Source organism: Anabas testudineus, chromosome 1 (genome assembly GCF_900324465.2).
Source record: "Anabas testudineus chromosome 1, fAnaTes1.2, whole genome shotgun sequence".
NCBI classification, from domain to species: domain Eukaryota; kingdom Metazoa; phylum Chordata; class Actinopteri; order Anabantiformes; family Anabantidae; genus Anabas; species Anabas testudineus.
The window spans coordinates 13,832,101-13,856,983 of NC_046610.1; the positions used below are offsets into that span (position 1 = coordinate 13,832,101).

The following is a 24,883-nucleotide window of genomic DNA, read 5'->3' on the forward strand; positions in this document are numbered from 1 at the left end:
TTGGTGTACTCAGTGATACCACATACAGCGGCTACTTGTATTAATGTAGGCTGTGTATTTTGTATTCAAATGGTAGACCAATGCAAAGCAGCCACTTGGGTATGGTGTGGTGCCTCTTGTGTTGTTTTGTTGCTTTATTTTTGGAAGGAAAGTAAAGGCTTTAAGTGCAGCTGCAGGCTAGCCTGTTGGCAGCTGTATGCTAATGGCTTGCCTTGTTTGTGACTTTGAAAATCAAAGCAAGTCTTATTCTGGTCAGTGCTGGCCTCCAGGCTGTCGGTTTAAAGAATGCAGATAAAAAAAAAAAAAAAAAAAAAAAAAGAAATAAATAAACCAAATTTAATTATTGATATTGACAAAATGGAGATCTTGGATAAGACTCAGTAAGCTATGTGCCAGGTGGTCATTATAGGGCTCGTGCTAAAAGCTTGTCTCTACTTGACATTCTTACTGCAGGTTTGGTCCAGAAAAAAAAAAATAAAATAAAAAATTTAGACCTATTGAAGATGTCCAAACGACTTATCTGACTTTTATATGATTAAAAAAAAAAGGAACTGGAGAAAATCTCCAACACAGAAATCAAGGTAAAAACCCCATAACTGGTGCAGATGAGGTGATCATCGCTGCTTTTTTCCTCTAATCACTTCAGGTCTGTCACTGTTTCAGTGCACCTCCCTTCAACTAGCTTTCCCCCTTTCCCTGATTTCCAATTTTTCTTTGAATCTTTTTCGGTTCCTCTTCTCTTTCCCTCTTCCTCCTCTGTATCAGTTGCCTTCCTCTCCCTCAGTCCCTCTCTACCTTCCTCCGCTCCCTCTCTTTCGTGCCTCTCTCCCTCCCTCTCCATGTAGGCTGTGTGATATGTAAATGCGCAGACAGCTGCTCTCGTTCTCCGAGTTTTGATTCAGCCATCGGCGTAATTAACAGCCCCGCAAACTGTGACTCATCACAACCTAGGTGAGAGCGGATCTGTCAGCCAATAAGCACACTTTCTGTCTTTTTGCTCCCTTTGGTCTTCTCTCTCTCTCTCACTCTCTCACACACACACACAGATATACATTATGGGTTATTTACTTAGACATTTATTGAAGCATTTGCACACCTATCTTCAAAAACTAACCGTTAAACATTCGGGGTCACCTTACAGTGCATTGTTTCCTTTCTTATTGCACCCTGTCTTCTTCCTCCTGACCTTCCTGCTATCCTTTCTCTTTTTGAATCCACCCTGCAGTAACTCCTCTGCTCTCTGGCTCTGGCTCTTCCTCTCGTAGCTTGCTCATGTCTTTAATGGGGAAATCAATTAACATGGGAAAACGGGACCCTCGACGCCCTTAGAGAATTAATACATGATATCTTAGGCCCCAAAGACAAGCTCCAATGTGCTCATCTGCTCCTTCTCCAGCACTTTCTCTTGTGCCGTCTAATTTTTCTTCCAAAGTGCTTTGTACCCTCATAGAGGTAACGACTCATTTAGTTTGAAACAGCTTTGTGTTTGAGCCACTCGTCATTTACACAGTAGCAGAAAAGATTATGTTTTTATTATTTGGCAGGAGGTGGCAAGCGGCATCGGCACACCTATCCCATCATGATGCAAACATATGCTGGGTTTTGACAGCACAGCAGGTTTGGAGATTTGACAAAGGTAATGGCTGAGAGATGTGGATCTGTGGTACAAAACATATGAAGCAGATAAAATGACTTCTAGTGCAGCTACAGTTTAACTGCATGTGACCATGCGTGTATGATAAACATGCAGTCAGTGGCATTACTTCTTACAGTTAAACACTGCTAACAACTATTGGTCATTTCTTTTACTTTGGGTCATTTTCCCTTAACAAAAGTGTTAAGTGCAAATTTTGAAAGATTCTTGATGATGTTTGGTCAGTGGAAATTTTATTTGATGCCAAATCAGGATAAGAATATCACATTGACATTCGCAGTGTTAGTTCAGTCTAGGTCTCACTTTACACACATTAACAACAATAATACAGCACTACAACAATATTAAAGTGGCTCAGTTCAACAAATGTGCACATTGTTAAAGCACAAGCGTTTATTAACACTTTTTCCTTCTGTGAGATTAACAGTGAGGCTACAAAACTGGTTTTGTAGAAGCTTTTTAATATGGTAGTGGTGGTGTTACTGATCTGAAAACTGAATATGGATCCCGACAATCAAAAGGTTTAATATGTTACACAACCTACCACCAACACAGGTCCAAATGTTTTAATGTTTCACCAACCTACATAGTAATTGCCTTTTGTACAGAACTGCTTTAGTGTTGAATGTTGGTGTTGGATATAGTAGCTCTTTCCCCTGCAAAGTCACTCAGTATGAACCTCATGCTCTGATGTTGTGATGGATTAACTTGTTTGTAAAGTTTTATGCTTGTCTGGTTGTATTGTTTAATGCTTATTATCATTTATCATTTGTAGCTGCGTTGGGACAACAAGTGCATCTTGGCTGCTGACTAACCCTGGTCCATTTACACCGATGTTGTCAACGTACATGTTAACGCACACTGTATTCACATGATTCTTAACCAGATCCTAATGGTAGATAAGCAGCAACTTTTATTGAGATTTTTTATAAAGTAATGTGCAGCTTTTCAATAAATAGCAGTGGTGTCATGTTATATTTTAAAAGACACAATACTAATATTGAGTAGAGATATTTTCAGAGTGCCTGCCTTCTAGGCAACAACTCACAGTTGTGTGAGACGGCACCAGTATGCGCCCAAAAAACAAGATGTTTATGTTCCTTCCTTCATAGTAATTATGAAAAAGTTCACATTGTATATCACAGAGATTTCTCTGCAGTACAAACGACTTGTGATTATTTAGGTTGGAGGGCTAGTTGGATATTTGTTCACAAAATAGTTAAGTGCTGGGAAAAAGAAGTATTCGACCACCCCCTGATTTAGATTTTGTTTGGAAATCTGAAGCAGTTTTGTATGAGATACACACAAAAAGAGAAGAAATCAGGAGGGGGTCAAATATTTTTTCACAACGCTGCGTATCAGCAGGGGTTAGCAAGTACAGCTTTTCAAAATCATTTATTTTGTCTGTTAAAATTAGTGGCTGCTGTACTTTAATTTGGCCCGATTGTGTGCGGTGTCTAAGCTGGAAAAAGCCAAAGCAGAGAAAAAGGCATCCAATCAATAGATAAACCTCATGTTGTGAGAACCACATGTGCTTTGTGCTAAAAAACCCTTTTCATAACAGAAAATCTGACTTATTCCAGGGAAGCACTGCTGAAACTAATAGCATCAATGATGATCCTGTTGATGACCAGAGCATGAGAACAAGTTACTTAAGCATCATCACAGTGTAATAGTAAGCCATTGTTCATATACTAGGGCGCTGAAGTGAAGCAGCCGATTCACTTTATATTATATATATTTTAACTTTATATTAACATTTATGGTTATTTTAATGTCATGTGCAGACAGGGTGATAAACTCAACTAGCTGATTGACTAACTAGCTAATGTCACAGGAAAGTAACAACATATTAACAGGGATTGCATCTAGTCAGGTCTCTCAGCACGGCAATAAAACCTCTTAGCAAGGCACAGTAGTTCCATAAGCAGGAACACATGCAGGAGCCGTCCAGGACAAACAGGGACAGCAGAAGCAGGTGAAGAGGATGCTGAAGGGTCTGAAGACCGGAGTCGCACAGAACAACCTGGCAAAAAGCGAGGACATGCTGCTCATTGCAGGTGTGTGTGGGAGGTGGGGCAGGGCGGGAGAATCAGACACTAGAGGGAAGATCACAGGCGTTAAGAGGGGAGGGGCTGAGTCTGAAACAATGGTAGACAAAATAATGAGCGTATGAAGAAAATGAGATGAATGAGACCTGTGACGACAGTATGTATAAACCTACTGTACGGATGACAGGCATCATATGTCTTTTATACACAATTAGAGGTTAAAGTACAATGGGAAACCTGACCGATAATTCTCAGGTCACTGTTTAAAAAGGCATATTGCTTCATTTTGTCTGCGTGACAACACAAACTTTTATTCAGATCATAGATAATGTCTGATGTTGGAGAGGCCTAACCTGCATCGTCATTTTCTTTTCACTGATTGCACCTTTAATAATAATGAATCAGTAGCAGCATAAGCACAGATGGTAGACACTGGGGTGACCAAAGACGTTACACAACTAACAGTGTGTTTCACATGAGAAGCTCAGAGCATCCAGCCCTGAAGATGACTGTGTTTAGTTGCTGTCGTCTCTTCCTCAGTTGAAAGACAGCATCATAAATTTTCTTAAACCTCCGGTATTCAACAGGGTGAGCCAACCTTACGGTGTGAGGTCACATTAAGCATCTATTTTCTGCTGTGTCAGAGCTTAAGGTCCTAGGGTCAGCAGAGAAATGACATAATCAATGTTTAAATGGAGACAGAGTTGGGAGGTGATGACCTATAGTGACAGAAGAGGATATAGACTAATATTAATGGCGTTATTGATATTCCCAGTCATCTTGAAAGAGAAACCCTTAAATCACAGCCCCTCTCCACCTTTTTTTATACACACAAGCACTACTGAAAGGTTTTCAGTCTACTGGGAATTGCTTTCTACAACACTTAAACCTTACAAATGTGGTTGAAAATGCAATATGGGAAAATAATTTGCATTCACTTGTTCCTCATTAAAGACTTTAGCCTAAGAGGATCCTTGTCCATGGTATCAGCAACATCAAAGCTAGCACACACCTTTAAAACTTTTTTGCCCAAACCCATCCGAACCACTAATGTGGTCAAAGGGTGAGTTAAACCACCACCTCCGAGAAAAGAAATTCAAAACCAGTCAGAGCTGATCCCATTCATATCCATTATACTCTGAACCGGATCGATAGTGACAAGGTCTGCAGCTCATCACTCTGGGGCTGTCAGCAGGAGAAGCCCTAATCTAGGAAAATGGCTGGCCACCAGCGCAAGCTGGAGGAGGACCGTATAAATGAAATATGGATGTTTATCAAGCAGGATAAGATTTATTTAGATGTGTGTGATTAAGTGTTTGATGTTACTCTTTGAACACAATGTGAGCCAGGGGTTTATCCAATGGGAGGGGTGGCCGCCTCTCTGTGTGCGTGCTCGTGCGCGTGTGAATGTGCATATGTGTTGTCTTTTCCCCCTTTATGGCGCTCGAAATGCTATTTTTTTTCTTATTTAAACCATGTTGCTTTGGTACCCCCTGAGCTTTCAAACCCCTGGGTGGTCGATATGGCCTAGTTTTTGAATTTCCTGCTGCACACAGAGAGACACACAAACAACTGGCACACGTACTATGCACCGTCAGCCCCACTTACTCAGGGCATGTGCACACACACACACACACACACACACACACAGTAATACAGATCTTGTAAGCGAATTGACGGAACATGTATGAAAAGGACAAGAAACATGTGAAGAGGACGAGGGGAGGAGGTGAGAGAAGAAGAAGGGTGTGGGATAAGGGCGAGGCGGATGAGGGGGTGGCTGAGGAGAGAAGGAAAAGGGAGGGTTGAAAGTATAATAATGTGTCACAGTATATGGATCTGAGCCAAAGCACACACTGTGAATAATCTGTGGTGGGTTTTTTGCTGAGCCGGTTGTTGTAGCATTAAAAATATAATGCCAAATGTGTCCCAGTGTCTGACTCGCCTTAATGATGACAGCCCAGGGGATGGATAATTAAGACAGAGGGACGGGGAGTTTGCCTCTCTATAGCTTTAATAGTTTTCCAATGGTTGTTAGTCAGTGTTGTTGTATATGGAAGTTGATACTTTGACCCACTCAACCTATCAGGGGTCATTTAGAGCAGAACATGCACACAAACTGTAAAGGAGACTACTCTGCCTAACACAGAAAAACATGGCAGAGTACAAAACTGCATACAATCTATATCGTTTAACATGCCGGTTTATGTACTCCATCTTCAAAAGTGAAAGCTCTACTAATCTCCAAGGACCATTTTATACAAACATGAAAGCACGTGCGAGCTCTTGGTCTGGGCGAGCGCGCATACGAAACACGGAAGAAAGAATTTCCTTGCATTATTTGGTTGACTCATGAAAGAGAATACAGACGGACAGATGGATACAGATATAACAGCAGGCGCATAGCAATAAGATTCATCACCTTTAAATCCAGGTTTAGACCTAAATCTACTGAAGAGTTGAATCCCAGAGTGTCTTAAATAAACCGCTCTGAATCCAATGTAGCTTTCACAAGGAAAGTCTGAAACTTTAAATCCGCAAAGTAAAGGTTTGATAATATTCACTTCTGCCCTTCCTCGTGACTTCCTCTGTCTGTCCTTTCAAGGAGAAATTAAACTGCACTGATAAAACAATAATCTAACCAACCGGTTGACTCATTGATTCACATATAGGGGGATACCTTTTAACGCTGTTGTCTTTCCCTGTAAAGAGTTTGATATGGTTAACACACTGGTCTGCACAAAAACATACACAGCACTGTATAGCATATAGTGCAAGAATGGATCAATATGCCAACATTTGTGCAGTGTTGGAAATATCCTAAAAAGACTCCAATGAACCCACATATATAATATATTTATATATATATTTATGTACATACAGATACAATGAGTTACACAAGTACAAAGCTGACGCACACTCGCACACAAATGCACAAACACACATACACATTTCATCCCACATGCTCTGTAAATAGAGAGCAGGATGTTGCAGACATTTGGGTGCATGAACAAACAAGAGATGATCCTAGAAAGAGAGAGAGAGAAAGCAGAGAAGGCACATGAGAGAAAAGAGGTAGAGAGAGATGGAGAGAGAGACACAGAGAGAGGGAAGAAGATCTAGGGGTAGGTGGACAGATGAAGTGGTGACTCAGGAATGAGATATGAAAAGAAAAGAATCAGCACTTGGAATTATTCTCCTCCTCCCACTCTTTTCTCCTCTCTCATCCGCTCTATGGGCAGAAAAGGTAGCATGAGACAGACACCCCCCCCCCCCCCCCCCCTGAACTTTGGCCTTTTCTTACTCGCTCCATCCATCTTCTCTCACCTCTTCTCTGTCCTAGCTTTGTTTGGTCTTGTCTCTGGTTCCTTCCTTTCTCTCTTCGTCCTCCTGCAGGACAGTCCAGTCCAGACAGAATTTTTTTTTTCAGGAACACAAACGTGAAATACAAAGAATGTATCTGGCATGGTTGTCCCACACCAAAAAAAAAAAAAGAAGAAAAAAAGTAAAACAAAAAATAATGATGCTGTAATAGTCAACCAGCGTGCAGAGATCCACTTTATTTGTGCTCAGATTAGGACTGGCATCCTGCCTTTGGCTGTGGGAACTGGTGGCTTCCAGTCAGGCCCAGAGGGGGATTGAAAGTGATATCTCCGTGGTTTGGATGAGGGTGAAATGCATTTCATGTTCTAGTGCACATTTTATCATGAGCTTTAATTCTAACTTTTCACCATATAAACACAGAGTACAGCACAGGTTTTCATACGAGGTGTTTCACTAAGTTGTTAAAAGCGCGTCGTATGTGTAATTCCTTTCTGGCGATATGCTGTTTGCCACACAGTGCGTGTATTGGGCCATATGTTTGCTTGCTGTTCCTTTTGCGTTTTCTCTCGCCTTTGTAATGCACATGCAAGGTTGCCCCCTTAGAAATTGTGAAGCCGAGGTAGTGAGCCACCCAGATGTTGACACATCTGCTCTCGAATTCAATTCATTTAGTGGATAATGGCGTGAACAACATTCACACACACACACACACACACTCGTTTATGCATTTGTCGTGTGAAACAGAACATGTGCTCTTTTTCAGTCAAAAGATTTTGATTCACTTAATCAAAAGTGAATTATAGTTATAATGTGTTGGCAGTGGTTGGTCACTATGGCCACCGTTGCCATTACACTCTACCTTAAAATAAAGCTTGCCACATAGTTCAGTATATGAAAGTATTTTATTTATGTATTTTAAAGTATGTATTGATTAATTACTGGATTGTTCTCCGCAAAAGTAGGTAACAAACGCTCTCCGTCGTTCAGAATAGAACTTTAAATCTGGATATCATTTTCCCCAAATGATTGAGTGGATGATAAACGGTGCAAGCGCTGCAGGTATCAATGCAGGTGTAATACCTTCACCACCTGAGGTGCATCTGGTCCCAGGTCATCTCTTAAAAAAGACTTTTTACCCAAATTCACTTTAATATTGACTGACATTAGTGTAAATAACTAAGGAAACCTGTGTTTCCCATGTGGCTGTTCAGGACAATCTCCTAACTTTTTATTTTATTGCATCCCTAGACACGCCTCTCGTGGCTTTACCTGTGTCTGTGGGAATTATTCATTATTTATTAATAAGAGTTTTGGTGAGTTGGTGTGGCAGGCTGTCTTCTCTCTTTAATGGAAGTGGCTTGTGTTGCTTGTACCTACTTGAATACATGTAGGGTTTTTTTCCTATGACATATTCTGAATCTGTACTCCTCAGCCTCTCTCTCTCTCTCTCTCTCTCTCTCTCTCTCCCTCCCTCCCTACCCTCTCTCTCTCTCTCTCTCTCTCTCTCTCTCTCTCTCTCTCTCCTCCGGAGCTTATCTCGGTGCGCATCGTCAGCATCAGTTTGAAGTCAAATCTGTCAGCTGCTGCTTTGCCCGCTTCCCTTTTTTTTTTTCCTCGTCTCTTTCGCTCTCCGCTGGCGATCCCGCCTCGTTTAACAGGTACAGTCCTGGATGTAGTAGCTAAATGTGTGGAATTATTAATGCACTTTTTGGTTGTGTGTGTGTGTGTGTGTGTGTGTGTGTGTAGGGGTGGTGGTGGTGGTGGTGCGCTGTGCGCGTCTCCAGGCTGAGGTGCCTCCTCTCAGTGTGCTCTTACCTTGTCTCTTTGCAGTTCAGTCGGGACTGTGGGAGCGCGTCCGGTCGCTGCCTTCAACTTGGGCTGAAGAAAGAAAGAGGAAACTCCTCGGGATTCTCCGTACACCGAGCTCTGATCCGGATTTTCTGGTGAGCAAAGACTTTGGCCCGAATTGCCGCTCGGTCGCTTTGAATCTCTCGCGTTTGGCACACGGGCATGTAAAAAGTAGGACTCGGTGCTGATTTAAAAAAACGGGCGGTGTCTAATTAACCTGGCCACTTCAGTCTCTCCCTTTTTGTAAATGATCCACTTAGGAGGGGGTTTCAGGAATTGTTTTCTGATGCCAGGAGCTGGGAACAGGCAGCGTGGCTGCGCAGCTCCGCCGCTGCTCTCTTTCACAAAATTGTTGCCCCATGGCTGCGAACTTCTCGCTTATTATGCACGGGAATTAAACGTGGCCATTTGTGCCAGTTATTAGTCAGGATTCCCATCACGGATGGTGAGAGAGAGAGAGAGAGAGAGAGAGAGAGAGTGGGGGGGGAGATGAGGTGAAAGGAGTGAAGGGTGTGAGGAGAAAGAAACATTTGAGGCATCCCTCAGGGAACCACTGTTTCCCACCTTTTTATGACAGAGATTTTATTAGTCTTTTATTTCTCCACTGTGATGACATTGTCTGCTATTCTTCTAAAGCTTCCACTAAATATGTTATCAGTGTCATTACTCCCCATTATAAAGATAGTGACATCCCACAGTACTGCTGGCTGGGCTGTAGGCAGAAATCTATGGGGCCATTTGCTGCTTTTATTGTCCTGTTTATCAATTAAGCTTGTCTATAATGGAGATATCACACTTCCTCCAACATAAAACATTACTCTCCCACACACCATCCGTTAGCATCGCACCTCCCACATAGCCACACTTGCTGTCCACAGCCCGATTATCTGGTGATGTGCCACCATTTGCACTAATAGAGAGTCCCTACTTAATGTAATGACAACTCGATCTGTCAGTCCGTGCACAACAGAGGGACGCTTAAAGGCTCGTAAGCGGTGGCACCGAGGGCAGATGGAGAGGCTGGGAAGACACAGAGGGGCATGATGAAGCGCCCGTGGAGGTCGTCCCAGTAGTTTGCTGATGTGTGTGATTGTTCGTGTACAGTATGGGGCCGTCATTGTGCTGCATGGGGCCAAGGATTTTTCTTGCTGTGTGTGTGTGTGTTGGCTTTGCTCAATCATGTGTATGCAAGGAAAGAAATGAACAGCAAGGAAAAGAAGGACAGAGAGAGGGAGAGGGATTATGCTAACTCAAAGTATTGGAGGGAAAAGAAAACCCATGTAAGCAGTTTTTCTTTTAGCTCATATATTTATATATTTAGGTGTCACTGATACACACTAGGTTCTTATGGCTTTGACATGCTTGTCACCAGTGCAGGGCTAACATGGAAGCAGGCCACTGCTTATTTTAGCTTAGCTATATGACTAGAAGACAAAAAAAAAAAAGACCAAACAAGAGCACTGACTCAAACACAAATGAAGGAGGCTCATAACTCAGGTGACAACCCAGAGGAAATAGCTGGTCAAAAGTTGAGGGTCCATTGCATTGTATCTCTGCTCAGTTCTTGAAAAAGCTGAGGTGAGAATGCCAAAGGAAATGATATCTCGTTCCCAGTGGGTAAGCTGTGGATATTTAATAATCAGAATTGATGTTTGTAGCTACATTTAAGGCAAAAGTAATAACATATCAAAGGCAAATCGTTTCAATGGGAGAGCGTCCCCCGTTCTCGCTCCTCAATTTACCTCCTGTACTCTCCTCAGATGAGTTTCAGTCTGGGATTCGCACATGCTTCTGCTGAGATTGTGAACCTCATTGTAGACATAGCCAGGCAATCATGCAACAAACCAATCATTTAGCCCTTGCGACCCCCATCAGTTTTTTTTTTTTTTTTTTTTGTCAGGTGAAAATGAGATGATGTATTCTCAGATGATGCGCTGACACAGTGTCACCGGTGGAAGTCGAGATGACGCTGATCGTGTTGCTCCAGCTCTTCTTAATGATAGTTTTAATACTGATTATCTTATTATCCCTTCAGAAAATAAGCATTGCTATGGCTAGGTACGGGTGGGTAGGCGCATTACATCATAGTGATAATAGTGCTACAGAGCTGCAGTCAGCAGTAGGACGCTACATCTTAGACTGGAATAAGATCAAAAAAAAAAAAGGGCTTGATTTCCCAGAATGCTCTTCACTCTAAGAGCTGTGTGACTTATATCTGAGCGGAGGCAAGCGCAGAGTTAAAGTGCTCTTGTGAAAAGCAGACAAGTTGAGTATCTTCTGACAACATGAAAGAATGGATCTACGTGTGTTTGGTGTTGTTGTGAAGATGGTGGGCTGGCAGTATCACTGCAGTTTTAAGAACATGACAGTCCATGCAAAATTGTAGCAGCACACAAAGCCAGCCCTGATTTTTCCATGTGACAGATTGTGTGTGTGTGTGTGTGTGTGTGTGTTTTTTTTTTCTTTTTTCCTCGGGTTGTTGTTTGTTCTCTCAGATGCACACTACACTTACTAAATCGCACATAACAGACACATACGCGTTCAGACGTATACTTACGCACGTTATCTCGTTTCTAACATGACAAAGAATCAGAGTCCACTCTCAGAAACCACCAGAGATGCGAACACGCTGTCACACTTGCCCACACACGCTTAGGTAAAACCTTATTTGTGTCTTACACGTATCCGCCCATTCTGTCATACTGTACATGGCCTTGGGCTTTAAAAAAAACACGCACACACACACACACACACACACATGGACACACACACACACAGTTTTAGCAGGGACAGCCCTGGCGTGCTGGCACCGAACCAAAGAGCTGGTGATAACGAGGTTGAAGTTAGTTGGGATTTTAGCTGCGCCGCAACCTCCTAACACCCTTTCTAAATCCAATTCATCCCAAAATGAGATGTTTTTCCAAGAGAGGGAGATGAAAACACTCTCTCTTCCTCTGTCTTTCTCTCTCCCTCCCTTCTTCTCTTGCCAAATACAGTTGAGCTCACCGCCTCCCCACCGCCACCACCTTCTATTACTCTCATACTCTCACACACTGTTTCACACCCCATTCCTCCCTCCCGTTCTCTCACATCTCTCTCTTCTCTCCTCCCCTGGCACCACGATGTGTTTCTCTTTAATTGAGATGCATTTCAATGTGGTGCAAATTAGCTCTCTTCAGCTCCAGTCTAAACTTGCAACCTGTATATATGTGTGTGTGTGTCTGTTGGTATATCCATGCATGTGTGTGTGCACGTGCAATCTATATATATATATATATATGTGTGTGTGTGTGTATTTACATGTGCGTGTGTGTGTGTGAAAAGAATTCCCACAGTTCAAAGTAAAGGCGCTACCTTCCCATTATTTTCTCCAACGCATCTTCTAATGCCTCCACTCTCCCACAAACTTACATTTTTAGTACAGCATTATTAACATTCTTTGGTTTGTGTCTCTTGAGGAATTGGCTTGACACCCCCCCCCCCCCCCCCCCCCCCCATCCTTTTGGATTTGAATTCTGATCTGTGCCTCTGAGAGATGGCAGTACATGGCAGCTCATTAGGGAGAAGGATGGAAATCAGGAGGGTCAGGGGAGTTTCTAAAGACATGTTTCAGTTATGCAATGCTTGTCTCCTCAGCTGATCTGATGTGGTTGTGTTTAGCTAAAGGAAAAGGCAGGTTGGTGGTATCCTGTGCACCGTGCAGGTGAAAGGCGCAAGTGTAGAGGTGTAGAGGTGCTACCAAAGGACTAGCAGACAGCAAAGAAAGTAAAACTAGTGTTTGTAGTGAGTTTTCTACACTTCTCTATGATTGTTTGAACTTTTTAAACTCTTCATAAGAAATTATCTGAGATAATCACTCTTTGGCTGAACAGCATGAGGTTGGATACCACTGAATCGCATTCAGGTGGAGTGGAGTTACATTTGAAGTACGAAATGATCTAACACCTGAACAAAAATAAAATGTTTCTAAAAAAGATAAATGCAGCAGAGGATCTCGAAGCAGGTTACGCCAGGTGCTCTCTGGTGTATGAACGTCTCTGCGAGTGCGGATCTGTGAGCAACCGGTGTGTGACTGGGAACACTGCATTGTGCACATTGTGCCATTTTAACTCTGTGCGTGCATATTTATGTGCACACACATGCATATGTGCATGCGAATGAGGGAGAGGAGTTGTTAGGGAGAGTGATGCTGACAGTGGGATGACCTTGGGGCTCCCAGTCTTCCTCCTGTCGATGAAGGGGATGACTTAGTGCCTCCCTCCCCACCCATGATGGCTCATTTATTATCATTAGGCACACAGTCAAAAGATGCTGCTCAGGCCCTCAAGACAGAGCGGCGTGTTTGCGGGTATGTGTGATTGTCTGTGTGTGTGTGTGTGTGTGTGTGTGTGTGTGTGTGTTGTGTGTGTGTGTATCACAGAGAGTGAGAGACAACAGGACAGAGACAGAAAAGGAAGTCTTATCTCTTACTAGAAGTGCTGCACGTCTGAGCATATGCGTCTGTCAGCCTGTGTTTGACGCAGACATGTTGCCTGTCAGTCCACATCTGCCTGTGACATGGGCCTCTCTCTCTCTCTCTCTCTCTCTCTCTCTCTCTCCGCGCTAACAACTCTGCATAAATAATGGTCGGTGCCATAACCATAACCTTACGTCACCTTAGCCAGCCAGGGAGCATCGTCAGTGGTATATGGTTACACCAGGGCGGCCTCTGTGCTATCGTTTCTCAGAGTGATGGATGGAGACTTCTGCGGGCCAGTCAATACCCAATCTGTGCTTCACTGTCCTGATTTAAGATACAGCAGCACCCAGGTGACACACTCAGAAGCACGACACTTTAATCACTCTGAGCATCAACTTGACACTGCCAAGACCGGCGTGTGCACGGGTTCGTGTGTGTGTGTGTTTGTATTAGTATGTCTTTCTTCTCGGTCAGACTGCTGTAATCACAGAGCAATTGGCAAGTGCCTGCACTTTGACAGAGTTAACCATTTTTTTTAAGAATATGAAGGGAATGACAGAAATTAAGTTTAAAAGGGAGGATTTATGATACATGGAGCTCAAAATGTAAGAGAAGATGGAGAGGCTTACTTTAGTTTAGCCTTATCCTGAAATGAGAAAAAAAAAATGGAAGAAGCCTCAATACACATTTTTTAAAATGCATAACATATTTATACTACTGATTAAGTGGATGGTTGTATTAACTGTATCAAACACGACTTGGAGTTTTTGCAGCTTCCTATGTGGGGTAAATTAAAGTCAGTGGGTTTCTCAGTTAAAGAGGGTGTAAAATGCTTTGATATTTTCAATATGAGCATATTGCATTGGCAGTAAAATAACCCATGTTAAGTTGATTAACAACTAATAACCCAGGCAGGATTACTACTGGAAAGCATATTTGTGTTAAATCACCACTGTGCTGTGTTTTTTAAAGGCGCAGCGTTCGCACGTAGTTGTCTCTAAACATTTGGGGGAAACGTGTCACACGTTAACTTTGTTAATACGTTAAATGGAAAGTGAGAATATTTCACGAGTGTAAAGGTGGACTTAATTTCAGCGTCCTCAGCGTGCACAGCAGCGTCCTCCCTGCTGTTTTGCTTTATGAGCACAAAATACAGGAGAAAATGCTTCAGCACATGTGGTAATCAGAGGAAGATTGTGTTTGCGTGAGTGAGCGGTTGAATATCACTACTTTATCAGAGAGTAATCTGTTTGCACTGGTTCAAATTGTTCCTTCTTGACAAGTCATTATTCACATACATGCACGACACATACTTACTCGTATGCACAGACTCACACACGCGCACGCGCGCGCAAACACTCATCTCCAGCCCCTCCGGTTTGACTGTTAGTCTAATTTATGAGGTGCCGTTAATTTGGCCTAAACGCTCGTTGCGAGACCTCCCTCCTCTCTCATCCCTTCGTCTCTGCATCCCTCTTTCTCTTCCTCCCTCTCATCAGTCACTCAGCAGAGTAAATCAGAGGGGTGGTATTGCACACCAGGCAATACATAGACTGGACACCTTGACTAATATACCGCTGTCCTTCTCTCTCCCTCCCTTCCTCTCTCCTTGTCTATCCAACTCTCTCCGTCCCTCCCTCTTTCCATCTTATTTGCCCACTGTCTAAATCAAATTTGGCTGTTCTCCTCTCCTTTGTTCCTCTTTTAGATTTGCCTCTTCCTCATTTCTGTAGACACTTCTTCCACCCCTCCCCTGTGCTTGTTTCCTGTGCAGTTTCCCTCTGTTCTTGTCCTTTTCCCCCACCTACTGTCACCACACATCCTCCTTACCGTCCCCTACCTTTCCTCCTCTACCCTCTTCTTCTTTTGCTTCGCTCCCTTACCTTGCCTTGCTTCTTCTTGCCTCCTCCCCCATTCTCCTGTTCTCATGTTAGGTGTAAATTTAGAACAGAAGGCATGAGGGGATGCTTTGTGGGTGTGTGTTGGATGTGTGTTCATGAGAGAAAGAGAAACTCTACATGAAAGCTTCTCAGAGTCCCCATACAGCGCTCAGATGGGGCTGATTAAAAAACCTTAAACCTTGGTTTTCATGCACATTTAGGATTCACATAAAATCAAATACACACACAAACACATTTACACACATGCATTCACACATTAACATGTGCACAAACATGAATACCCCTCCTCTGTCTCTGTCTCACCCAATCTGAAACACAAACACACTATTGCAAATGGCTGAAAAAGTGAATATTTCCGAGACAATAGAAGTAAACGGCATCAAATATCCAGGACTCCCTCATTGCTTTGCGCCACATTGTTCTCTGTGATTTCAGACGTACATGGCACACACTTGGGAGTAACCCAATGATGTACTCACAGTAGTGGATTGCCCAGCACACCCATGCATCACTGTCCATCTTTTGAACTCTCTCGCTGTCTCTCTCCCATCTTCCCCCCACCTCTCAGTTGTTCTGGCTTTCATGTCTATTTATTTTCTATATTTTCTTTTTCCATTCTCATCTTTCACAGCCTTCCTCTCTCACATACTGTACACCCATCTACTGGGCATGCCTTTGTCCTTTCTGCTTTCCTCTTTGAATTCCCAGAGCACAAAGGGCTCAGCTACTGTACTCCTCAATAAGCGGAACAACATCTTAACCTTCTGTTCTTGGCCTAAACTCTCTCCCTTTTCTCCATCTCATTATAATGATAAAATAAACACATGCAGTTGAGTAATACTTATGGAATAGTCCCAGTTAGTTTAGGTCTGAGTAATAACCTGTACCCTCAAGACAAAGTCCACGCTCTCCTGCTGTGGAAGGTCTGGTGTACATTTAAGTAGTAGAGAGTGGTGGTCATACGTGCTGTGAGGCATTCAGGGACATTACAGAATATAGGTAGTCCATGTGTTGAAGTACCCCAAACTCAATAAAACAAAAACTGAGGTTTGAACCGAACAATGGCTCAAAAATCTAGTCTGGCCCGAACTGTGAAATTGAAGAATTGTTTCACCCCTACTACTGAAAGTAGCTCAGCATATGTGGGACGAAATGAATGCTTTAATAAAAACACAAATAGAACAGTAAATGTATAACTGTAAATGAAGTAAAATGTAGTAATGTGAATTTACATGTGGAAAGCGCTTTAATTTGACAACTCTCCACCCACTAGGGTTCAACATGTTCAGCTTAAATAATAACAAAATACAATGACAGACATGGAACTCGCAAATCAAGTATGAATTGGGTGCATTTCCTTGTGTGAATCTATTATGTGGCTGTATCCCTGTGAGATCTCTGGGAGCCAGGCCAAGTGTCTCTGGCTGTGCCATCTCCATTCGCTGTGTGTCTGTTCAGTCAGCCACACAGAAGACAGATAGAACCACCAGTCTGCTCACCCCTCCAGTCGCAGCAATGTAATCAGACCTCAGCAGCCATAAACCACCGGCTATGGACACTCTGCCCAGCCCGCTGTCACAAACACACAAACACACACCTACACACGGAAACACAATCCTAAGTACACACATACATAGAAATAAATTCAAGTGTGGACTAACCCACAAGGACAGATATACCTGAGACGCAATCTTTGCCTACTTTACTTTGGCTCACACATGCACGCATACGGTATCTGCGCATGTGGACGCATGCATGCACACACACACATAGGCATAAAGTAAGGTGTTGACTGTGGAGTGGTGGTCCCGCATTAGTTGAGGCTTTCTACACAAAGAGCTAAGCCCAACAAGTCCCACTCCGACAGGGCAGGAAGGACGGCTTCTGGTTCAGGGGGAGTGTTAATCATGCTGCTTATTCTGCCACGATGATGAGTGTGTGTGCTGTACAATATATGTGAGTGGATTGACTACTATTCACCATGTGTGTGAGTTAAAGCTCGTGTCTTTATCTCCCTCAGTCTCCACTCTTCCATCACTCATTTAGCACCTCCATCAGCGTCTGTTTCCCCCCCTTCACCACCGCCTTGCGTCTTGGGCCATTTGGTATCTGTTTGTCTTTTTGTTATCTTGTATCTTTTGTTCTCCTCTGCAACAAACTAACACTACGTCTTCCTCTCCCACCTCGCTGCCTTTCTTCATTCTCTCTTTAGCTTTGTTGCGTGAAAGATGGTGGATGACTGTGCTTCAGGAGATTTACTGCTGGATCCCGTCTCTGTCAGGTGTCAAGACGAAAGGAAAGCAATGTAGGGGGGACAGAGGGAGAAGCAGATGGAAGATAGAGGAGTACACAGGGAGATGAAGAAGGGGGGGAAATGGAATCTGAGAAGGACGGCGAAGAAAGGGATGAGAAAGATAAGATTATGCAGCAGAACAGAATAAGATAGAAAAGAAAAATGTGTAGAGACAAGAAAGCAAGGCTACAATATGTTTTTAAATCAGTCTCTGAATATAGCACAGTCTGTGGCAGAATGGTTCAGATTTAACTGAGCCTCCCTGCTCGCTTACTTTCCATCTTCTTCCTCATCGAAACATTAACACAAACACACACACGCACACACACACACACACACAAAGACTAATTGAATCCATGCTGACAGTTCCAGGTGAAACTTGCTCTCACACTGACCAGAAACCAATTTGTGTTCCAAGGTATGTGCCAAAATTTTATTGTATGGATTTTATTTAGATTTGAGTCTCAGATTATTATTAAAACAACAACTCTCCCAGTGGGTACGCTACGGACAGAGGTTAAAACTGCAGCTAAAAAGGTCATTGTGGTTGCGTTTAACCCACTAATAGACCATTTGTACACTTTAATGGCCCCCAAGAGAGATTACACATACAATATATCTCGAAAGACCGGTATGACTACCTTCGTGCAAAACACAACAAATATATCACCGATGCACAGAAATCAGAAATAGTTGTGACCATGATGTGCTTTGTTTCCAATAATTAAATGTTGTGACCAGTGATACTGTGAGCTTATCAGCTATACAGCACATTGTTACATGGTAAGCTAAAGTAAAATAGTTCCAGTTGAAGATTCATGTACAGATTTACTGTAAGTGTGCAAAACCTACATCAGCTATTATCCAGAAATTTGCTCATTAAGCGCATCTGCTCCTCATCCTGCAAGGCCAAAAATAGCCCTGCATCAAAACAACACAAGGGGCTGCACTGGTGTGGGTGTGTGGCTACAGGTACAAACCAGGTAGTCCAGGCTGAAGCCTTATCATACAACAAAACTCTTTACAGCAGTTTGTGCTCCTCTGAGGAGGAACTGTACAACTGTGGAAGGTTATCGCATCAGCAGTAATGCATTCCTCCGTCTAGACGCTCCTGAGGTAAACAGTAGAGCCAATAGATTTACAAATACGAAACTCTCTACACTGTGAAATGGACGCTACATTAACCACATGACTGAATAATCAGTCTATAAGAAACATACCGATTATTTACATCTCTATGTCTGTAATATTCGTCTCTCCGATGTGACTTTTGTGTTGAAATACAGCCTTGTGGTCGCACCAGGATGCATTTATTGTCAGGCTCGTACACTCTGTGACTGGTGGTTAGGTTCACACTATGTTTGTCTGTTAGTGACAGCAATGCTGGCAGCAATGTCGGTACAATCTGGACACCTCGTGCCATTAAAACATGGCTCATCTACAGAATGCTCCTGCTTACAACAAAACACTGTCTCCTAGATAGAGCATATCATAATATGGAGTAATTCACTAATGTGATTCCAGCTTTATTTAAGATACAATATCTTATTTTTTATTTTTTTATTTTTTTCTAGGAAAAATATTCTTGACAACTTAATGTAGAGAGGTGCTGTCAAAGGCTTCTGTGACCCGGACTCACTGAGTAGCACTGTCAGCAATACAGAGATGTCTTTTAAAGGTTTTGAGCGAGGCACATCCTTCTGAGCTGAGTATAGAGAATTTATCGCAAGTTTCAAACTAGCACTAGAGCTTAAGTTTGGTATTGTAGTTATAAGTTTAGTGTTGCTGTTTGCAGTTTGTCTGTGGCAACCGTTTGTAAGCACACACCTCTATTGGTAGCTATTAAATTTGTATGTGCGTCTTGACATCCTTTTATTAATTTAACCCTAATATGCTTAAATTCCATCATTTTGTGCCCATACTTCAACAAAAAGAAATCATTTTTAGCGAGTGAGCTAAAAATCTCAAATTCGTCCTCCCAAGGACGAGCAAATGAAAACGCTCCCCAACTCCTATTTACACATCAGTGTGTTCCACACTTGCACGGTAAACGTGTGTGCACGCATGAATGACCGCATTATGTGCTGTAGAGAAAGCTCGGAAAACCAAAGAAGGGAGATGTACTGACAGAGAGCAGAAACTGAAATGGTTTGAGGCACCCATCTGTCAGAGAAAAAGAGGAGAGACAGGCAAGGAGATAGACAGCGAAAGTGAGAGAGAGACATGGAGGGTGGAGGGGGGGGGGGGGTGTAACTGCCAAACTGCAAACAGCATGTGGATGTACAGACACGGGGCTGTGAGACAGACAAAAAAATAAAAGGGGAGGGGTGGTGACAGAGCACGGGCACACAGAGGAAACAGAGACAGGAAGAGGGAATCAAAGACAGCCAGAGCGAGAGCGAGAGAGCGACAGAGTGCAGTCCTGCGAGGGAGAGTGTGTGGGTGAATGTGAGAGCGGGTGCTGGCTCACTCGTCTGTCAGTCTGAATCTGTGATTGACACCTCGGGGTCCGGCGCTCCCCTCTTAGCCCAGTGGCTCATCCTGTCAGGATGTAGGGCACAGGGTCACAAAACACGCATATATAGAATGTACGCGCGCGCGCAATCCTGTGAACACGGGGAGACACACACACACACACACACACACACACACACACACACCCCCTCGGATGACAGAAAATGCTGCATTAATCTTCGTGTACGTGCGGCTCTTTACGGTTGTCCTCACGCTCACACGGGCACTAACAGGCAGACTTGCACGTGCACGCAGGGTCTTGGAGAGGTGAGGTCTCCCGCGGCGTTCGCTCTTGCTGACTGGACCTTAACCTTTGACTTCTAACCTTTGACCTTTACTCCGTCAGCAATACAGCTTTTAACTGGAGATATTTCTTCACATCGCGCCGTCTATGCGTGGATAGAGTCGTGCATGTACTATGTGTGTTTTAATCTTCATGCACATGCAACATCCAGTTTGTCATGGGTGTTTCGGGTTCTTGCACTTTCCTATGTGTTTTTGTCTCTTGTCCTCTCAAACACACAAGCGATGTCATTAAACCTTGTCTAATACCGTAGTTTATGACATGCATAAAATTGCACTAATCTGTTTAAATACTCACTCTCACACACACACACACACAGTGATCAGTGTCCTTTGATAAAGGGATGTCCTCTACAGTACGTCACTCTCGCTCAAATACACCATGTACGTGTTTCTGTGTCTCAGGGGAAAAAACACTTTAAACACTTTTTAAACTGCAGTGATTTTATTCACTTTCTTTCAATGCAAGAAGGTCATTTTATTGTATTTTTCTGTATATGCAGATAGTTATTTTTTAATGAATATATTAACTTAAGGGCAAATTGGTGCCGTTTGATGTGAACTGCATTTTACAGTGTTCATCAGTAGATTGACTTTGGTCATTTCCAGGTAATTTACTGTAATACAGCATTTCAGTCCTATTATAGCAGGCGATCCCTTGTCCCTGTTTAGTGATGGTCAAGAAGTATAATCTAAGCACATATATGCAACTATATGTCTTGAAATTTATTCCAAATCTGCTTTATATTGTCATTCTCTCTTTCCATGCAGATACGCTGTAGGTGGCACACTTCATTGTTTCTTCCCTTTTTGTAATATGTCTTTCTCAGCAGAGTGAAAGTCAAATAAAACTAAAATTTATGCACGCATATAATTAAAAACATATATTGAAAGGCCAAACCAAAGGGCAAATCCGTGCTTATTTAATGAGATATGGGATTTTTGCATAACGTCCCATACTGCTATAAATACATAGAAAAACACAAGCATTTATATTCATGATTATGTTTTAAATGTTCAAGTTTGATTCAAATATGAATAATGTTGTTTTCTCTTTAAACCTTTAAGTTTTACCACAGACGTTGACATTGAACATTGATCAAAAAATGTCCCAAACTCAGCTGCAATGTCATTTTTGAATTGCATTGTCTGTTTTACTTTTTCTTTTTTTTTCTTAATCATTATGGCTCAACACCAGCATTGGCAGTGGTGTTAAGGTTTTTACTGGCCCACTTGCTTCTGAAGACCTGAAACTCGACCTTAAAACCAAATCAGGTCCAAATCCTGCTCAGTCTTATCGGTTTGGGTCTTTCTCCTTTTCCTCTCTTGGGTCTGTGGATCAATTTGCCCATGAATGGATCTGAATGAAGAGGTGTTTAAAATACAGAAACTACTACACAATAGACAAGTAAAAGTGTCAGTACCAGAGAACTACTCCACAACACAAGTATCTCTTAATTATTCTACTCAATTAAATTACTAAAGTACAACCTTTAGTAATTTAATTACTTACTCCATTAGGAAAACTGTGTATTTTAAACTGTAGAATTTGATGCTGTTGATATCAGAAATGTAGAAACCTAGTCTGGATTTCTTTTTCTAGATTTCACATTTTCAAAGGTGAAAATTACGGCTAAAATGTGTTGTTACCTACAGACTGTGGAACAAAAACAGCAGTCGGTAAAGGTGGGACTGATTTTAACCACCTTGTGTAGTGGCAGGAGGTTAATGCATAAATGATTCTTTCTTTTTTTTTTTTATAAGAATCTAATTCTGTAACAGTAACTAGTTACTAATGATGTTGAAATGAATGTAGACGAGTAAAAGTAGAATATTTACTTCTGATTTGTAGTAAAAGTGAAGTAACATCAAATGGAAATACTCCAATAAAGTACAAATACCTCAAAATTAAGTAGAGTGCTAGAGTAAATGTACTTACTTATCACTTCTGGACCTGTGCATTGTCAGCTGCTGATGACGTGACGCTGATGACGTGACGTATTTCTTTACTGGGCTATAATGCTGCTGTTCTCCATTGTGGCTGCTGGTTCATTAATTGATAGTGAATCAGTGCTGCCGGTGTTTGTGTTTTGTTTGCTCCATGTTCAGGTCTATTTGGGTCAAACTCACTTTGTCTCAGGTCTAAATATATTCTGTTCTATTCGGGTTGGGTCTAGCTGTGCTCTGGTCCTTGTTGGATCAGGTCTCTCTTTTTGTGCCTGTACAATGGTGATAGTCAGAGCCAGAGGCATTGTATTTTTATGTTGTCTGTCCGTACAGCCACCAGTTCTTGTGACTGCGATATCTAAGGGACACAAGGAGGGAACTCCTTCGAACTTGGCAAAACTGTCCAATAGGAGTCAATGATAAACTGATTAGTCTTTGGTGGCCTGTGGTCAAAGGTCAAGGTTTTATTTTCCTCATGTTCATCCAGTTCTTGTTCATGTTCATCCAATCCATGCCTTGAGGGAATTTCTTCGAACTTGTGTCGGGTGCTGGATTGGTTTCCCACGGGTCTGTTTGGGTCAAGTTTGAGCTTTTGGTCACATGAAAACCTTCAGTGTGAAGTTGAGAAATCGGTTCGGTTGGTTTTAGTCGGTGTGAGCAAAAGATTTTTCTGCATTCCACGTTGTATCTGTGTATTTAATATGTGTTTTTCAAAATATCATATAATGATTTACATGCACACACTAATGAGGTGTCCACCCGGCAGTTTGTAAATCTGTGTTTGTGTGTGTGTGTGTGTGTGTGTGTGTGTGTGTGCGTGCACCAGTAGGGGTTTGTGACTAATGGGGTCATTATTGATGCTGAGTCAGGATTACCGCTGATTGAGATGGCTGGATACCGACCTAACGAGTGTACAAATACACACCCTACACACATGCATGCACACATACTTACTCTCTCACTCACACACACACACACACTCATTTTCATTTCTTTCAGGCTCTCATAGGTGCACTTAGGCACATAAACTTCCCACCTCAGCAACTTACTCACCCAGACATCCATCTCTCAATTGCTCTAGACTTTCTCTTGCCTGCACACACACACACACACACACACACATATATACACAGGCGCGCACACAAACAGTAGATGTACACACCCTGATGTCTGTGTATAACCAGATAGGTTGCAAGCGTTCAAATGATCCTCACATACGCACCTGAATACAAACATGTAGTATGTTGTACATACATTAGCACACAGCATGCAGATGGAAAACTGTGTTTGGTTAATAATAGCTGTGAGGAAAAAAATATGTGCACCATTAAGAGTGCCCTGGCAAATATTCCTGAGTGATACTTAACCTTGAGGTAATGGAATGAATGTTTTCATTCGAGAAAGACAAAGACATGAAAATACGAATGAACTTAAAAAAATAGGGTGAAGTTAAAGTGTAGTATGTTGTTTGCTCATCCCTAAATATCGGGTTGGACAATGTATTTTGAAAGCATGTCACATTAATATACATTACTACAAATATTCTTTTTTAATTTTATGACATGACAGCTGATTTCTCAGTATTGCATCAGACATAACTATCGAAGGGGAAAGAGATATTTAGAGGCGTGTTTCCTAGTCGTGTGCTGCTCAGCCTTTGAAAACAGTTGTAGAACAGGAAGAATACCCTGATAATGGTTTGCTTTAAGAACTGGGCATTTAGCTGACGGTTAATGTCTAACAAAAAGATGATTCGGGTTCCATTTTGAGGAAACTAATGATTCAGTATTTTGGGGTTTCACCTCATATAAGGTTTGAACATCAGCACATGTCACCCTCTGTTGACCATTTTGGCTTCTTGCTAGTGGCGTAGCTCCGGGGATGGAAGTGTCAGTCCACTATCAGATGTAATGTCTCAACAACTGTTACACAGTGAGGGGGTTTTCATGAAATTTTTGTACAAAAATCTCCTGCTCCACAGCTAATGTCTCCTAGCATCACCAGAAGAATTGCATTTGCAGGTCACAGTGACAACGTGTCAGCAGCTTTTGGATGTGCCGCCTACCAGTTAGGCGGACATTTACATTACAATTACATCTTCATATAGGTGTTGGTGTAAACTTGAAAACGTATCATCTGTAAAAACATACAAACTCTTTTTTATGTTACAGTACATGTTTTTGTTTCTTTCACGCAGTAATTGTTTGGGGGTTATAACATGATATTAAATGATCCCAATGTCTAGGGAGCGTGTGTCTCTGTGTGTTTGTTTCAGACTAAATGTCAGCTTCGTTACCCTGCTTCCACATCGTCTACAAACAAACATTCAGCACGACTCCCACCCTCTAACACTGCAGTTAAATATTGGCCTATGTGCTTGTGCACATGCGGTATCGTCTGCTGTGTGTGTCTGCCATCATTAGGTCCCTCCAAGGGGGGGGGTCGCCCTTTCTGATGTCACTAAAATGTATCTTCTTGACCCCTGAGCTGATGAATGTACCCATTTTTGTCACTAATGAAACCATGTAAACCGTGAGATTGACACATGGAATAATGGTAGGGATTGGAGCAGTATGAATGTTTGCAAGT

The 24,883-nt window shown here is 42.3% G+C and overlaps 1 protein-coding gene across 9 annotated transcripts in view; it reads left to right on the top strand.

Annotated features, from left to right (window-relative positions):
* Positions 1-8,575: 8,575 nt before the first annotated feature.
* The window catches only part of ptprdb (protein tyrosine phosphatase receptor type Db), a 123,426-nt gene continuing 107,118 nt past the window's right edge, over positions 8,576-24,883 (top strand). For all 9 annotated transcript variants that reach the window (XM_026359793.1, XM_026359796.1, XM_026359798.1 and 6 more), the window contains exons 1-2: positions 8,576-8,687; positions 8,860-8,972. The gene's annotated coding sequence lies outside the window, so the exon portion shown is untranslated. The remainder of the gene's footprint in view (positions 8,688-8,859; positions 8,973-24,883) is intronic.